This window comes from Nicotiana tabacum, chromosome 4 (genome assembly GCF_000715075.1).
Source record: "Nicotiana tabacum cultivar K326 chromosome 4, ASM71507v2, whole genome shotgun sequence".
Lineage (NCBI taxonomy): Eukaryota > Viridiplantae > Streptophyta > Magnoliopsida > Solanales > Solanaceae > Nicotiana > Nicotiana tabacum.
In genome coordinates this window covers 27,151,794-27,166,573 of record NC_134083.1, presented here as the reverse complement: position 1 = coordinate 27,166,573, position 14,780 = coordinate 27,151,794, and positions in this window count along the sequence as shown.

Here is a 14,780-nt window from a genome sequence, read left to right as displayed (position 1 = left end):
AATTGGGAAAGTTACACATTTTCATTCTATTAAAAAAAATATACCCCTAACTTTTGTACTTGTCTGATACACTCTATGTTAACCTACTGACTCATAGGGGTCTTTACCATTATCTACCGTCTTAAATATGTTTTTCCCACGAATGGTTTTTTCACCGAAAAAATTAAAATGATACTCATGAGTTAGCTAATACGATAGAAGTATTTGAACCTTTTTAATTTTTAGGAATAAATGTTTAGTAGAATAAATCAAATATATACCAATAGAAATATATTGATTAAATAATCTCATTATTTTCTATTATAGTCCTCACAAACAATCTCATCCTAACTTGTCCACAAACCAAGCAGAAGTAAGACGCCAACAAAGGTGAAAGTTTCTTCCCAAAGCTACCACAGCCCACAGCGATTGGGAAACTATATTTGAAAGAAGAAGAAATTTGATAGAACCTTAGGGTCTACCAAAATGTACATAGAACCTCGTTCTCTATCAGATCCCAAAGAATACGCACAATAAGGGATAGGGAAATGACACAACAGAGTTTTACGTGGAAAACTCCCAACTCACGGGATTAAAAACCACGACCTACACTTATAGGATTTCAACTTCACTAACCGAGCAACTTTTAGATTACGACCTATTGTAACTTAGGAATTAAACTCTTAATCCATCACTCACTTGTAATAACTCTATTACAAGCCTCTTTATAATAACAATATTACAAAGTTCACAACTCGACTAACTCTAGCCAAGACACAAACACAAGGTTTATGGTTTTACAATTGGTTTCCTACACAATGCTTCTAGCTAAGCTAAGTAGGAATTAAAAGTAAATCACTCTAGCAAAGATACAACACAACTAAGGCATATAATAATACAATGCTGGAAACCGGTCCTTCGTTATGTTATTCTTTGTTCTTGAAGCCTGAAAATCACTTGCAAGATGGTAACACACTTGAGAGAAGATTTGATTAATTCTGGAATGTACAAGTGTATGTTTTCTTCATTGCTTCATATTAATAATATCCAAGTGATGTCACTTGGATGATGCAAGCAATATCCAGTACAAGGCATGTCCCAGAAAGTGGTTGCTGCACTGTTCACATTGTTGCGTGTGTGCAAAAGAATAGTTGCAGCAACTTTACAGCTGTGAGCAGTTGACTGGTACAATCAGCAGGGGAACTGATGTCCATTTGTTCCCTCTGACGTCTATTTGACTCTGATTGTTGGAACTTGTGGCCGAATTGAGACTTGTTGTTCTTGAGCCCTGAGGATGTGTAACAGTTTCCCCATCTGGTTCTTATCATTAAGTTTGTTAGATCATCAAAATATAATAGGGCACAAAACCTATCAATTTTCTCCTTATTGATGATGACAAACTTGTAATTGAAATTTTCCCTGAGAACCAATGTTCCATACAATAGTCACAACATTCCCCTTGAACCTGTTCCCCCTCTCAATCAGTTTTTTCTCCTTTTGGCATCATAAAAATAGTAGTCACAAATAATAAGCAAAAAGAAGTCTAGCATGTTTAACTCATGCTACATGTGTGCACACAAATATGGCTAAGAACAAAGTAGAAAAGCAAAATATGCATAGTAAGAGGACGGAAAACTTAGTAATTTTAAAATAAAAAAGGAGCAGGATTAGCAGTACTATTTGTTACACAACCATTCACAAAATAAAACAGCTTAAAAGTACCAGCCACAAAAAAAAAACAAAGAGACCAAGATATAGGACAGACAGCTTTGAACGGGACACTGGAAAGGAAAACTGTTTTAAGGAGCACTAGAGGGGGGAGGCATGGATGAAGAGGCAAGAGTTCGAAGGAGAATTTCCATTCTGGCATTTGCAGATACTTGCTCGTTGAGCAGCCGCTCCTTCAAATCCTCGACCTGTTTTCTGAGATCTGCATTTTCCTTAGACAAACGGGCAACCTTTGTGCCTTGTGCACTTTTGGAACTAGGTGCCTCCTGAGCCTAACTAAGCTGACCTTCAAGAATGACATTTCATGCCTTCAGCCTCCTTATCTCCTCAGTTGCAGCATTCTGAGCATCAATCAATTGCGAGATAGTGGAATTGCTACCAACCCCTCCTTTCTTATCAATACACTTACACTCCTCTAAGGTGGTTTTGGAGAAGGTTTGCTTGCGAGTTCCCACTGTTGCTTTTTTCAAAGGGACGTTGAAGAAGTTAAACACCTTGGTGAGTAAGAACCTATAAGGTAACCCATGATTACCATCCTTAAAATCTGCCACTTTCTTCATGTGCTCTATCATGAGTCTAGACAGATTTATAGTAGTGTAGGCGTCCAGTGCTTCCATGAGGAACAGGTCTTCTCTAGACGTAATGGAACGTCGTTCTGTACGTGGGAGCAAGACCGTGTTCACCATCTCAAACAACAATTGATACACTGCCAGGAGGGCCTTCTTGTGCACCCGTTCCCCTTGTTATACAACATCATCCTTCAAAATAGCACTTCTGAAATTGGAAGAACAAGTCCCCTCAATGGATGAAATCCCTTCAGTAGGCACCCCCAGAATGTTCCCCAACACAGCCTCGTCCATCACAAAGTCTACTCCATTCACCTTCAAACAGATATTATCATCTTCCACTGTGAACATGTCGGCATAGAAGCTTCGCACTTCTTCCTCATACACCTTCGGGTTCTCATTGGTGAACAAGTGTGTCACTTTTGAAACTCACAGATATCAACCAGCTGACGCATCCCTGTCATGTCTAGAATTTTAGGGGAAAATGTTCTGCCTCACAGAACCCTCTGTTTTCTCAGGTTTGCTCTGCGTTCATCCTTGGCCACACTTACTTTGGCCTTCTTGGAAGAACCAGGTTCCTTGTTGTCACCACCCTTCCTTTTCACAGACTTTCTCACACTTTTCTCTTTATTTTCAAACTTCTCAGACAACTTCTCACCCGACTTGTCTACCTCAACATTCTCAATTTCCACAACTTTCACATATGACTCTCTCCTAGGTTTTGGAACCACAGATTTCTTAGAGGACTTACGAATTAAGGAAGCATGTTCCTCATTCAACTCTTCACTTTCCACATCAACAACAAGTGCTGGAGGCACTTCTTCCTCATTCACCAGTTTTCCCCCTTTCGCTAACCTCCTCATTTTCTTCTCTTATTTGTTTTTCTTCAGAACACTTTCTAGGTCCTCCTTCTTTTGCAACCTAGTAGTGGGTCTTTATAGGGAACTCCTTTTTCACTTTGAGCAGCAATGAAGCTTGCTATCGGCATATCATCATAGTCTTCCTCACTATTTTTCTCTTCAGATAGAGATCTCATCTCAGGAATGACAAAGTTTAATGGCTCAGCATCGAAGTGAGGAGAGGGAGCAGGATCAGTACTAACCCGGGCTCTTTTGTAGAGCAGGGAGTTTCGTCCCAAGTAGGAACAGGGGGCCCCTCTTGAGCGGAGGAAACATGACCCTCATTTGTTTCCCTAGTAGTCCTATCAGGTGTTAGACTTTCAAGAGGCACAAATTCCCTACTCTCTTCCGGATGACCTTTACCTTCCCCTTGAAACCCAAACTCATTAACATCCTCACAACCACCAACCAAAACTTCCTCAGCAACGATTAACAATATATTCTCAATAGCTTCTTATTCATTTACCCCCAAAGTAGATTCATAAGACACGTGAGGAATATTACCTGTGGAGTTGGTAACGTTCAAATCGAAGCTTGGAATGGTCGCTACTGAACCGTCACTACTACGGACCACAGTCTGTTGGGCTTCAGTATTCTCTTCAACTATCAGAATGGACACTTCCTGATTTTTGTCACCATCTATTGTCTCTCCCTCTTCTATTTTTTTCGGCAAGGTAGAAGGTGAGGTCTCAGCAATAAACCTTTTGGGGTTCTGAGGCTTGCGACTCCGGTGAGAACTAGAACTCGAATGGGTTAGAGAGGAAGTAGTAGGTAGTTGGGGGTCTGGTGTAGGGTTTTGACTAGGTGACAAAAGGGATTCAGACGCTTGGTCCTGTGCTTCATGAGACGGATACACAATAGGCATTATACTGGAGATATTTAAAGCTTCTAGATTTCAGACATGGTGAGGATTTAAAGTTAAAGCAAGAGAGAAAGGGTATTTGGTTTTGAGAGATAAACGAGATTTTTGGCTTTGATGTGAACAGTGATGAAAAATACATCGTTTGAATTTATTTAAAGATGGTGAGGGACCGGTTACAAATGGGTATGGATTTGGTGGGTATACGGGTCGTTTAGTAACGGGTGCAGCATTTGGATTCTAAAGAGACGAGAAAAAGAAACTGAATTTTTAATGACGTGGCACTTTTACAGTCGTTAAAAAGATGTGCATGAACAAAGGAACTACTAACCTGAGTCAAGGGAACCAGGTTCCCTGACTTAGTTTTGTAAATGTGAGCCTCATCCTTTTACCAAGATGCAAAGACATCTTGTTTGCCCTATAATTTCCATGTGTGTCTACTTCTAACGGTATAGAAATGAGTTAGAACTTACCAGAAAATACTTTTTAGCTATTTTACATGTTCATTCTTTTATAGCCAATCATTGAGGGACCAGGTGCTTGGTTTGACTTTATCAACCCTAGTGCCAATCGATTCTTTTCAAAGTGCTCTCTGGTCAGTGCTTTAGTGAAGATATCTGCTACTTGGTCTTCTGTTTTACAGAACTTCATGCAGATAAGAACTTTTTCAACATCGTCTCTGAGAAAATGATGTCGCACATCAATGTGATTTGTTCTCTTATGCTGAACTGGGTTCTTTGCCATGTTGAGAGCACTGGTGTTATCACACAGTAATGGTACACAATCAAAAAATACTCCAAAGTCTTCCAGTTGTTGCTTGATCCACAATAATTGAGCACAGCAAGAGGCAGCTGCCACATGTTGATACCCAATTTTGCCCTCATATTTTTTTAAATAGTAAATATACTTTCAAAATATCATTTTGCATCATTACCTAATTTACAAGGGTTATATAAGTATTTTCTATAATTTTCTATAATTTTTAAAGCTTTAAAATTGACTTTTCTTGCATTTAAATTGTTCAAAATGTTTATTACTCCTTCAAATTATTTTGTGATGACGTAACCATCCAAATTTATTATTTGCATCCAGATATATATTTCAGAATATTTTTAATTTTTTTCATGTAATTATATTTGCATTCTTTGAGCTATTTACACAATTTTGCAGTAATACCGTATATTCTACGTATAATTATATTTATTACATTATTCATGTTAAAATAGTATTTTTATATTTTTATAATGTTAAGTTATTATTTTAATCATTTTATTGCATAAGTAATATTTTTATTAATTTTTTTATAAATTATTTTAAATAATTTTGGTGTATTTAATTCTTAGCCCAATATATGGCTAATTTTCGGACCAAAACCTTGGACCAATACCCTTAACCCAATATCAGCATCCCATTACCCTATACCCATCTCCTGACCCTCCCCACTTCCCCTTTAATCATGGCCGTTGATCTTAGATAATCAACAGCCCACAATGGCCCTTCCTCTTTCCTTATATCTTCCTCACCCAAACCCTAGTGACATTTTCGCCCAATAGCCGCCCCTAAATCCTCTCTACTCTCTTCGTCGCTGAGAAACCCTAGCCGCCGTATCTCCGAATCTTCTCCAAATCCGACCCCAAAATGAAATCAATCCAAGATTCCCTTACCTTCTATGCAATATCTCATTGTTTCTTACAAGACTATGGCATTACATAGTACTTGCCTCATTTTTGGCAAGTACTGATCTCCCAAATCAAGTGCCATCGCCTACAAATTTTTAGACTTAGATGATATTTTGTCTGGATACACTCACTACCAGGCTATATGGGTCCGATTCAGTGATATTTCGACCATCTGTGTTCTCCTTTTGAACTAGGGTTTGCCCGATTTTCTCCTAAATTGATTCTGAGTAATTTTGTATGCTCCTCTTTCCTTATTTGTGTTTGATTGACTGTATTTCCTTATTTTGTATGTTGGTCTTTACTACTATATAAACCCTTCCCCAATTTCCCCTTCAACGGACTCTAATCGCTAAAAAGCTACTACTATCTTTCTTTCTTTTTCCCGCCTTACACTATTCTGAGACTTAAACTCTTGGCCGGCTAAAAGCCAAGGCCACCGAAATTCAATTATTCGACCTTTCTCAGTGCGAGCACTACCCGGGGTTCATCTGAAACCCTTGAGAACTCTGAAGCACTGAGATTTTGGGATCCTACTATTCGTTCTACTATTGACGTTCGAGATATTGCTGAAATTGTTCTTTGTTTATTCATTTGTCAATTAGTAACTAGTAAGAACCTATGACCCTTGCAATTTCATTCTCTTTTTCTTGAATTACTACTCTGCATATCTACGTTTTTGAGATTCATTTTATGAATCGGCATGCTATTGTATTCTCTAAAATTCTTCTTAAGGCTATATACCTTCTAGTAACCGAATTTGCCTACTTGTTGCCTTAATCCTGTTTACTTAGGACTGTTTGCTCTACTGTATGTGTTCGAATGCTTATTATTGTTGCTCATTCTGAGTTTAACTTCTTGCTTTGTTCTGTATCATGCCTAGAACCTGTTCTAATTCCTGTTAAATCATTCATACTCTTCTAGAGTTAACCTCTGATCATGTTATTAGCCTAAACGTGCTACTCGTAAACTAATGTGTGTTCCCCACCATGTCATGTATCTCTGTGATAAATCAATGCCTATGTTTCAGACCTTTTTGAGTTATTCTTGTCCAACCTGCTAAGTTTTTGAGGTTTTACTGATTAGGTAAGTCATGTTTCCATGCCATTTAGGTTCTAATGTATGTTTGATTTGTTAATCCTATGTCTTTGGCATTGCTTTTAGGGAAAATTTCTATGTTAGCTTCTTCTCTTATGTCTGGGTAATTGGTATGAGTTATTATGCTTGCCTGTCCTATTCCATTTACGTTGATATGCTTTCATGAGTCCTTTAAATTTTGGTATTGTTGTGGTCTGCTATAGACCATGCTATTAGGTTGTTGTTGTACTGATTGTGATCATGTTAGGCTCCCATGTTAGAAATCTTCATGTGAAATTGATATCCCTTTGACTAAAACTACTATGATTAAGGCTCATATGTCTAAAGTCTTTTTGACTAATTCTGGTGAATACCTTATACTAAACTTGATTTCTAGGAACTTAGCATATGTGTGAGAGTGTTTACCCTGTTAACCCAATAGACCTGCTTCTTAAGTCCTCCTTTAGTGAATGATTGCTCAATATGGTGTTAGTTTTCTATGTCAACTTGCTATGTTAAAGCTGGTTCTCGCTGGTCCATCTTGTTAGCATGTTCAAACCCTCTTGTTTGATCAATCTTGTTCTCTTAGCTTCTAAAAAATAAGTGCCTATATGATTATGTAATCGTGTCTATATAAGGTATTATAGAGTTCAGAATTGTATTGGTTGCAATGTATGGTTCCTCCATCTAAGCCTGGTATGAGCCCATGTGTGGCCCCGAGTTGTGCAATTGATACTCTCCTGCTTGAGGTGTGCTTGGATCTGGGTCTACTATTCGCATAAAAAGTAAGCTTGCTGAAGGCTTAGGAAGTACTGGGTTATTTCTCTTTTGGGCCTGCTCTGTTTATTGGGCCTGTAGTCCTTCAATATCTAATATTTGCACTTGTATTCATTGTTTTGGGCATGTAATAATTTATAAACAAAACGGATGGGAAATTAGTGAAAAGGGGGATAGGGCACTTTAATTCTTACATGAATGGGTAGAAAGCATACCTATAGGATTTAATTGCTTTACTTGTTACTTTGTTTGACATGCCATATTTTCTATACACTGATAGAAAGCGTGCCTATAAGAACTTAAATGCGTTACTTGCTAACATTAGAAACATGTCTAAAATATAAGTATTTCCCTTGTTCGCATGCTTTATTTCTATACAATATTAGATAGCATGCTTATAGGATTCAAATATCATGGATTATGTGCCCAACTTGTGCTATTGATGTGCGATTGTTAGATAACATGCATGTAGGATCGTGTGAAATAATTAAGATCGGCTTCCATCGATATTCATCTAGATACCATGTCTATAGGGCCTTAATTGACTAATCAAATTGTTGTTTTGTTGTTCTTGTCATACTGCCCACCTAGACAACATGCATATAGGAATAAGCATGACGAATCTGTGTTCGAATATCAACTACTAGAGAGCATGCCTATAGGATATTACTACTCGCTTAGAAAACATACCAATGGGATCAAAATTAGTAATTCTGAGTTTTTTTCCAATGTCTTCACTGCCCAGGCGCGTATCACCTAGAGATCATATCTATAGACTTTAATAACACTTATAATCTATAATTTTGATAATCTGAGTAGCAACACTGCCCATGAGATTTTATTAAGCCATGTGGTCACATAGAAGCCATGCCTATATGTTTAAACGACTTTCATACATCTTAATTCTAAAATTGCTCACGACTCTTCACTGCATAATCTGAAATCTGTTTACGTGCCTTTGTTGCTATGTGTGGAGGCTAACACGAGCCACTCGTTGCTATTATGTGCAGTCCTACTTGTTTTGATTGTGCGACTAGTTTTATCATTTTGAGCAACCTAAGTAAAGTCTAGAACCACCTAAATAGTAGGTCCAAAGCCTCCTGGACCATAGGCATGGGACGGGTAGTGCACACATAGGGCACGACTTAGAATTGAATTAGAGCATTTTTAAGTAAATAATTTCAACATAGTAATTGGGTAGCAGGAGATGATAGTATGTGCTCGCTGAATAATATGAGCAACTCCTACCTCAAAAGAGTTGTGAAGTATTATTTATGTTGCACGGGGTGATCCATTGGGCTAAAATATTTAGGACCCCCCTAGTTTCTTTATGTATTTGTTATTTACACTTAGTCATTTAACATAGATCAATGTAGTTGTATCTATGTAGTCATTAAGATGTGTGTTGATTCTCGCGTGCCCTAATAAGACTCTTCGACTTCTAAATTTCCCTTTATTTATTTGATCATCCAGTCTAATTACATAATCCACATAGTTTAAAGTTCATTCGGGACCCACAGTTGTGGACCTCGAAGAGTGTCTAACACCTTCTCTTTGAGGTAATTTGAGCCCTTAGCCGATCTTTGGTGGCATTGACTAGTTAAAATAGAGTTATTTGCAAATAGGTGCCCTAACGCACCTTAAAAATCATTAGGTGGCGACTCTTCTCTTTTAATACCCATTTAAAAGAGTTGTCACATGTAGAAACCCGCTTTCGCGAGAAAACGTGGCGCGACAACATGGCGACTCTGCTGGGTATTTACACTTAGGCTCTTACCATAACGAATTTTGCTTGTGTGGATTACTGGATTGCTTGTTCGACTTCTTTCATGTACCTCCCTTTCCCCGTCCCTTTATTTGCTCAAAATTTCTACATCATGAACCTCCCTTCCCATCTCCTTTATTCGTTTCATTTAATTATGTTTTTGATTTTTTTGTGAAGTATGCTAACCCTTTTCCCTTTGGCTTTTCTTTTCCCTTTCCCTCTCGCTTATTTTTTGTCGCATTATTTAATACTACTGTTATGTGATTTCACCATGTAAAATACTGTACTACATGTTATCACTTTCGCATAAGCATGCTCCACATCATACTACACTCGTGCCAATTATCAACATAGCGGTGCTTGATGAGTGTCCGCGCTTTCCTGAAAATTACCCTTTAAATCTGAAAGGCTTATTTGCGGTAGACTAGTCGATCAGCGGTACAATCGACGGTTCCGTGCCTTTCCCTCTCAAGTTGTCCACTTGGGAGTACTAGTCTAGACCATTCTAGAAACCCTACTCTGACTTAAAATGTACATGCATCATGCTAAACCTAGTATGGGCTGGAGCATTATTATCATAACAACCCGCTAAGATGAACCTTGTCCAAAGTACGACGGGATTTCCACAATCCCAATAGACACTATCATATTATGTGCATTACTTGGAGAAAATGTGCCAACATGTCGATCATTATTGCGTAAATAGTCAGATCTGGAGGGGGAAAGGGCTAACCTTTGTTTGTCTGCAGAAAATGAAGCATGAAATCCCTATGTTTGGCATGGTTCCAAACATCCCACCTTTGTTACTTGACTGGTGGAAAGACCTTGCGCCTTGCGACAAAAATCATGTGAGAAGAGTACTTGGTGACCTGCCATCCTTGCTAAACATTCAACCAAACAGGGAATTGATTGAGGCCGCTACCATGTTCTGGGATGAGAAAAGAGTTGTTTTCTGATTCGGCAATATAGAAATGACTCTTCTCCTAGAAGAAATAGGGAGCTTCGCCAAGTTTCCATAGGAAAAATGATGAGCTGCTCTGTCTAAAGAAATGATACATCACTTATGAATTTCTTTACAAATGTTATGGGCATAGCAAGTCGTATCGTCTTCACCATAATGAACTAGCCATTACTTCATTGGGATGGGTGCACCGCCAGGTTTATGTGTTCATCGTCTTCTTCTTGGGGTTGTTGATATTTTCGATGAAAGGGGGAAGGATTCATACTCGCTTAGCCATGGTCGCCAGGACCTTGATGGATGGCATAGAGGGACAAACTTATACCATCATCCCTATGATCTTAGCTGAGATGTATTGTTCTCTAGATCGGTGCAAGTATGGATTTGGACACTTTGAGGGTTGCAATCTATTTCTACAAGTCTGGTTACTGGAACACTTTCAGAGGGGAGAGTATCGTCAAGAGCTTCTGCGAAGACCATTGAATGACTACATAGCCAACCATCACCCAAAGAAAATAACGTTTATTCCGGAAAGGTTTGCAAAGCCTGGAAATGCTGTAAGTTGGGTGCGTTTCTTCAGCAATCTGACAGACGAGCAGGTGCATTGGATGTTCGTATGGTTTCCTAGTAGTGAGTTTATTATCAGGTTAAGGGGAAATACTCATTTGGTACTAATTGGGTTGCGAGACATCTATCCTTACGCTCCCATAAGGGTAATGAGGCAAGTGGGAAAAAAACAAGTCATACCTCGGGTTTCCAACATGGTCCAGTACAAAGTAGATTTCAAAGGAGATGTCATCCCATTTAACTTTGAGGCGCAACATATGTGGAACCAAAAGATCATTGTGGAAGGAGAAACTATTAATCCAGACAGGTATCACACCGGTCATATGTACTACTACCTATAATGGTTGGAGGACGACGTAGCATGGGACGTCAAGCTAGGAGTCAATCCAAAGGATAGGATCGTAGATGAGGTGGATGAGGCACATGTTAAGTATAAGAGGCTACGTAAAAGGGTGTTCGAGTCTGAAGCAAAACATCTGGAACAACACAAAGTGAACATGGAGGCGATAAAGGAATGGAAGGAGATTGCCACTAAGTCAACAGAAAGATTGGAATACTTGGAATAAGGATTGATGGAGCTCGAGGGGAAGATGAGAAAGAGACTCTCAGATTTCCAAGGCATGGATAGCAGTGAAGGAGGACATCTAGCAAAAGCTTACTTATTGTTGGATATGCGCGATCTTGGGAACCTGATTGATGGGGTCAAAAGAGCCAAGCATGGAGAAGGTCCTTCAGGGACCAAGTAGACTAGGAAATGATGCTCTTTACTTCTTTCTAGCTTAGCTTTAGATTTCGATTGTAATAAGGCTAAATGCCATTAGTAACTTAATTATTATTGTCGATTTAGTAAAGGTTGATTCATTTTTCGCATTAATGAAATGACGCAAGTGTTGGCATCAATTTTCTCTAAGTCTGTGTGTCGCTTAGGCCTACCTCAGGCACAATGAGGTCCCCAAATTAGGACGCGAATTATTGCATGACTTTTTGAAACATGTTTAAATATTGCAAACACTTTTTAATTTAACCTTACTAACTTGATTACCTTTTGCTTTTTTCTTTTCTTCTTTTTGATTATTCCCATTCCCAAAGGTTGGTTCGTGCATACTGGCATCATCAGCATATCACACCAGATCCAGAGGTCCTCCACCTCCTCCTCCACCAAGTGACCCCAAAGGCAAAGGAAAAGGGAAAATGGATGATTTAAGTGGCATCAAGAAAGACAATGCTACTATCGCAGAAAACGTTGAAACTTCAGATGGCCGAAGTACTCTGGCACAGAATGAGTTGTTCTTACGTTTGGAGCAGAAAATCCTGGAACTATAAGGCGAGCTTGAGCAGGTCCGGAATTTGGCAAACCTCTCCCTTACTCTCAATATTCACGACATTAACCAGCAAAACCCGACTATCCAGAACAAAACACCGCCGCAGAACACATGAAACTAGAACCCACCACCAAATCCTCCCGCACCTCCCTAGAACCTTAACCCTCCACCAGTACTGACCCCTCAATAACACCACCATCACCAAACTCAATACCCGCAAACTACTACTTGTCACACTCACTAGAATGCACCACAACCTACTCTCTATCCCCAAAACTCAACCAATGACCACCCTTATATCCAAGTTCCATGAATCCATCAAAGCAATCCGATATATGTGGAAACCTTACCCCACACCCCGCAGAAAAACCTACATGAATCGACTGATAAGGACCTAATCATTAAAAACATGGCAGAGGAACTCAAGAAGCTTACGGGTAGAGTTCAGAGTATTGAAGGTCTAAACTATGAGGACCTATATATTCAGCCGGATGTGGAACTTCCGAAGGGTTACAAACCTCCCATGTTTGAAATGTTCGATGGTACTGGTGACCCGAAGGTGCATCTGAGAACGTATTGTGACAAACTTGTAGGAGTGGGAAAGAATGAACAAATTCGCATGAAACTGTTCATGCGAAGCCTTACAAGAGATGCCTTGTCTTAGTATATCAGTCAAAACCCATAGAAGTGGGTTAGTTGGGTGAGTATGGAGTCAGACTTCGTGGATAGATTTAGGTTCAACACGGAAAATGCGCCAGACATTTTCTACATTCAAAACCTCAATAAGAAGCCGACAGAAACCTTCCACGAGTATGCTACTAGTTGGAGATCAGAAGTCGCAAAGGTAAGGCCAGCACTTGAAGAGGAACAAATGAACAAGTTCTTTGTTAGAGCTCAAGACCCGCAGTATTACGAAAGGTTGATGGTTATTGAAAATCACAAGTTCTCCGACATCATCAAGTTAGGAGAAAGAATAGAATAAGGAGTTAAGAATGGGATGATGACCAATTTTGAGGCACTACAGGCCACAAATAAAGCTTTGCAATCAGGAGGCATTTCGAAGAAGAAAGAAGTAGGTGTCGTGATGGTAGCCCAGGGCCCTAAGTCTTCCCTCACACACCAAATACCTCCACCCACATATCAAAACACCTCCACCCACATATCAACCCTTACCCCCAAGACACCAACACCCTGCTTCCACCTACCATGCATATAATAATCAACCTGCATATTACCATTCACCACCACCCGCCCGCCAAAACTACCAAAAACCATGACCAAACTTCGATCGTAGGCCGCCTAGACAATACACCCCATTTGCTAAACCGATAGACCAACTTATGAGAGACTGAAGGCTACTGGTTATGTCACTCCCATTTCTGTCGTTGCTATGGAGAACTCTTCCCGGTGGATCAACCCCAACAAAATATGTGCCTATCATTCAGGCATGATGGGTCATACCATGGATGAGTGTCGCACATTGAAAGACAAGATTCAAATGCTGATCGACACTAAGGTCATACAGGCAAAGAAAGTTACGCCAAATGTTCGTAACAACCCTCTCTCGGATCACAGAGGTGAGGGAGTGAATGTGATAGAAAGAATGGGATCGGGAAGGGTCCATCGGACTCATCTGAGAGGGAGACATTCCTAAAACATCTCCAGTCACCCTCACGCCAGTTGTGGTACAAACCCAGGCACCATTTGAAGTTGAGGTAGCTACACCCTTCACTGTGATGGTAGCTCCTACTCCATCTTACAAGTTTGATGCCATTCCATGGGATTATGTTGCGAAAGCAAGGAGAAAGGGAAAAGCAAAAATAGAGGAAACAGGTGCGGCGCAAGGTATGACTAGAACTGGCAGAGTTTATACACTTGAGAATCTGGTAGGAACAAGCAAGAAAGCTACACCTAAGCCGCCTGTTGTCGAGACTGGCACTGATGATCTTTGGAGGAAGATACAAGTATGGGAATATTCTGTTGTTGACCAACTGAACAAAACTCCTACTCATATATCCATCTTATCACTGCTACAAAACTTAGACGCACACAGGAATACTTTGATGAAGGTGTTAAGTGAAGCTTATGTGCCCACCAGCATCACTAGTGGAGAGATGGCTAACATGGTCAGACAGGTATTGGAAAGACGCAAAATCACCTTCCACGAAGATGAATGAACACTATAAGGACTGAGTCACAACAGGGCATTACACATTACGGTGCAATTTGAAGATAAGTTCATCGCCAGGGTCTTGATAGATAGAGGTTCAAGTCTCAATATATGTCTATTGACCACTCTAAAGAGACTAGGTAAAGGCATGCACGAGATACGAATGGGAAGCATGAATGTGAAGGAATTTGATGGATATCAGAGAGCCACCATTGGAAAAATAAACCTTAGTCTACAGATGGGCCCGACTTGGTTTTATGTTGAGTTTCAAGTGCTAGATATATCTGCTACTTACAACCTATTATTGGGACGACTATGGATACATGTAGCCGGGGTAGTGGCTTCAACTCTGCATCAGGCTGTGAAGTTTGAATGGAATCATCAGGAGGTGATCATCTATGGAGATGGAAGTAACCCCATCTACACCAATCAGACCG